This window comes from Astyanax mexicanus, chromosome 7, assembly GCF_023375975.1.
Source record: "Astyanax mexicanus isolate ESR-SI-001 chromosome 7, AstMex3_surface, whole genome shotgun sequence".
Lineage (NCBI taxonomy): Eukaryota > Metazoa > Chordata > Actinopteri > Characiformes > Acestrorhamphidae > Astyanax > Astyanax mexicanus.
Genome location: NC_064414.1, coordinates 12,096,190 through 12,100,430, shown reverse-complemented (window position 1 = coordinate 12,100,430; position 4,241 = coordinate 12,096,190). Strand labels below are relative to the sequence as shown.

The following is a 4,241-nucleotide window of genomic DNA, read 5'->3' as shown; positions in this document are numbered from 1 at the left end:
CAGTGTTTTATACCTATTGTATATTATACACCAGTAAACCATTATGCAACTAAAGTGTCCTAGATGCTAATTGGAGCTAAAAAAAAGAATAATAGAAGCAGAAACAAGCAGGTGGTAATAATGGTATGCTGGATAGTGTATAACGATAGAGTACAATATATCAAATGCTGTGGATTCAGAAATTAAAATATCATATGTATGCATAGCTATTTTGTCAATAATAATAATAATAATAATAATAATAATAATAATAATAATAATAATAATATCCCTTTCCTGCTTCTCCTCTCCCAATTTTGTATGGCTGACAGTAGTTCCCAGGGAAATTAACTCCATTTACAAACACTTTGTCCAAGCTAATACAATATCTTTATTGGCATTTATTGGCACATTAGCCTTTAAAATGTTTGGTTACATGCTTTGGTCAAACAAATACAGAAGTCTTTATTTAAAAATGCAACACCCAGCCACTCACACACCCAGCCACTCACACACCCAGCCACTCACACACCCAGCCACTCACACACCCAGCCACTCACACACCCAGCCACTCACACACCCTGCCACTCACACACCCTGCCACTCACACACCCTGCCACTCACACACCCTGCCACTCACACACCCTGCCACTCACACACCCTGCCACTCACACACCCAGCCACTCACACACCCAGCCACTCACACACCCAGCCACTCACACACCCAGCCACTCACACACCCAGCCACTCATGAAGCTGGCTGCAGAATCCAGGGTGCTCGTTTTCGCTGTAAAATGCCACAAGCTCCCCTCGTCTCCCATGCCCAACGTAGCCTGTAATATAAGTAAAAGCACACACTTTCACAAAGTAACAATCTCTCAAGCCCCAATACCTTAAATATATTGACTTACCAATTTCTGACCTCAGGAAAAAATTATCAAAATTTATTTAGAACAAACATACCCAGTATGTAGTCTTTATAAGTTTCTTGACAGTTCTGGCAGCACTGCAGTTCGTACATCCTGCGAAACTCGTCTTTACATGCAGCACTGTGATGTTTTCATGGCACTACACCTGTAGGTTTAAAAAAATCAAGAATTTTAAAATGATTTCAAAATCAGTGAGTGTAATTCCTTTTCTAAGGGAAAACAAACATCTTAACTGTACTGAAATATCATGCTTACTGTCAAGCCACTCGAAATGTGCCCGGGCCCGGAATGATTGTTGTCCAAACAATGTCCCGGAAGAGACGACAAACCAGTGACAGCTTTAAAAAAGCTTTGTCACCCTCTTCCAGAACTGTATCTATGAGAATAAGGGGCATCTGTGAAAAACATTATAGAAGCATGTAGATTTTGATTCATGAAAATTATAGTAATTGAAAAAAATGACCAGATAACATTCTAAGGCTGCAACCAATTACTATTTTGGTATTCTATTAATCTGAGTTGGCACTTATTATTTCAATCATATCCCCAATCTCTGATTACTGTAGGAATGGCTAGCATTTTTGCCTGAAGACTGTAGTCAGCGTCATTCTGTTGACTAATCTCTGCCTTAACGTAACAAAACAGCTCTCTGCTTTTCTATCCCTTTAAAATGATAGCTCTCCAATAGCTTATGGGCTTCAAATGCCCTTGAAATGACTAGTCAACACTAGGTCAAGTTGAAATTTCAAATAATGTCAACTTATCTTTTCAGCCCAATTCAGACTTTTGAAAACAAACCACAACAGTAAAACATTTTAAATGGCCCAGTTAAATTAACCCGAAATAAAAAACACACATCCACACCCTTACACCTGTTCAAAGGAGACGTTGCCCATTCTATCTCCTTCATCAGTCACACGTTCAACACGCTGAACTTTCCTGAGAGAAAATATAATAATTAATATAACTAATACCATGCACAGAGGAAGCAAGACCAGAACTGGGAGAAGGTGTATCAGGAGTAGCTGGCAGAGGGGGAGCTGGACGTGCATCAGAAGTAGCAACAGTCTGTGGATTAAACACTTCTGCTATAATGGTCTTGGTTGCACTGCTGCACAGAGATACATGATGTCTGAACTGGTCTTTGCATAGTATTGTATGGCTGCAATAGACACAATAAAAGTGTGCTGTAGGTGTGCAGTTTAGAGATGAAGGAAACTGTAAGACCAAAATGCACACAACATGCAATTAAGCCTATAAATATTAATATTCTTCAACTCATTATGCCCATCAATTGAGTGTAAGATGTAAGTGCATTTGTTGATTCAAGATATTACATTTACATGTTTATTTGTTATAGCCAATAAAATCAATATCTCTCTCTCTGTTTAAAGAAATACTTCCCCATACCGTTATTCTCGACTGCTTGTTTGATATGGTTTTGTAGATGTAGGCTGTTATTAAATCGCTGGTCAGTGTCAAAACTGAAGCAGGGGCATTTGAAAACACCACACTGGCCAAACCGTGAAGGGTCAGGAGTGGCCTGGACATGTGTTGGATGCTGTAAAACAGAAAGCAACAAAACACAACATGAGCTTACAATTACTATATCGGTGCACATTAATTGTAACTACATTCAGTACAAAGGTAATAAATGTGCATCGACTTAACCCTCCTGTTACGTTACGGGTCAAATTGATCCATTTAGTAAGATAGTAAAAGTATTTTTTCTGTATGAAACGTCTTCAGCTTGCCTTTATTTGTATAATTAACATATAACATGAAAATGGTTAATTTCATATTTGCAACAACCCCCTGCAAAAACTAAAACTAAAACGAAATTGTAATGTTATGTTTCATTTATATGTAAAAATATTGTGTTGGTTGTTTAAAAGTAACAAAGTAGTAAAACAAAAAAAAAAGTAAGATTTTTTAAAATGTAAAAACAAGTGAATTATCCTAATTGAACTATTACCTCTATTGTACACTATTGTACTAAATGTTGATACAACAATCAGCAATGGAGTTAGTTATTAAATATTTACTCTTCTGGTTAGGATTATTTTGGTTTCAGAAATATTTTGGATAATTAAAAATGAACCAGGTCAAATTAACCCGGGAATACCATTGCTATTCCTGACAAATTAAATAGGAGGATTAAGCATTGATATCTTCAAATATTTATTTGTATGACTAAGACTTTGAACCAATTTGAGTTAGTTAGATTATCTTGCTATCTTGTTAGCCAATTAACTTCTTGTATAGACAGTTTAAACAGTTTTTTAGGTTAGCTGACTATAACCCCTAGCTATGCCTTAAAAACAAAACTGATGCCTAGCTCACTACTAGCTATGAGAGTTTATCTGTGATACCATTAATTGGTAGCATTTTAGCCCATAAAACAGAAGGTAAGATAACTAAAGTTTGAATTAGACAAGACTGGGTGCAATTCTGCATTAGAATCCATCAAAAAAAAACGGCAATATGACTAGCTAGAAGCAAACAAACCACATGGTACACGCGCCGATGTAGAACCTTCATGTGCGTATCAACGACTCACCGTTTATTCATAAAATATAATATAGAAAAACAAGAGGACATTATAAAAATAGCTCTGTTAACTTAAAAAATAACTCAATATTTGTACTTATCGCCATAACCGGAGATATAAATCAGATAGATGCTTTAGCTGCTTTCTCGGCTACAATTCCTGTTTACCGGGAGTAAATGTAGGCGTTCGTGACGGACGTAAGGTGGGTGTTGCTTTAGACGTAAGGCGGAGTTGGACATGGGCGGAGTTGGATGTGGGCGGGGTTGGATGTCCAACTCCGCCTTCCTACAGGCTGCAGCGAGCGGCTCCTCGCTCCTGCACTATTTAAGGTGACACAAAGCTGCAAGCTACAAAATAAAGAGTTACATAGGCTTTTTTTCCTATTCCACCCTAAATGGCAATTATAGAAAGAGTGTTCACCAGCTGCATTTTTTATTTCTCTGTTCCACCTTAAATAGGTTCTCTTTAACTCTTTGAAACACTTGCATGGTTGGTGTGGTGCTGTGGATTACACCTCTACCTGCTAGTGAGTTACCATATCTTGTGGGAGATTGGGGTTCAATTCCTGGTCTGGGTGACTGAATGCTGCGCTACACCAATAAGAGTCCTTGGGCGAGACTCCTAATTCTACATTGGTCCAACTCTGTAATAGGAATATCCTTATAAGTCAAGTTGGATAATAGTTTTAGCTAAATGCTGTAATTGTAATACTTTAAAGAAGTAACTCTGTGAGAAACAGCAAGGCTAACAATTTCTGGTTAGTGGAATGTTTTATGAATCTT

The 4,241-nt window shown here is 37.6% G+C and overlaps 1 long non-coding RNA gene across 4 annotated transcripts; it reads right to left on the bottom strand.

The window, feature by feature from the left end:
* Positions 1-232: 232 nt before the first annotated feature.
* Positions 233-3,769, bottom strand: LOC111188879 (uncharacterized). Of its 4 annotated transcripts, XR_007440091.1 has the most exons (6): positions 3,469-3,769; positions 2,319-2,469; positions 1,781-1,847; positions 1,164-1,284; positions 943-1,053; positions 233-812 (listed from the first exon to the last, which is right to left on the bottom strand). It is a non-coding gene; the product is annotated as an uncharacterized LOC111188879 (long non-coding RNA). The 4 variants fall into 4 exon arrangements; XR_007440092.1 differs by lacking the exon at positions 3,469-3,769 and having other exon boundaries at positions 1,773-1,847; positions 2,319-2,769; XR_007440090.1 differs by lacking the exon at positions 3,469-3,769 and having other exon boundaries at positions 1,164-1,303; positions 2,319-2,767.
* Between the last annotated feature and the right edge of the window lie 472 nt (positions 3,770-4,241).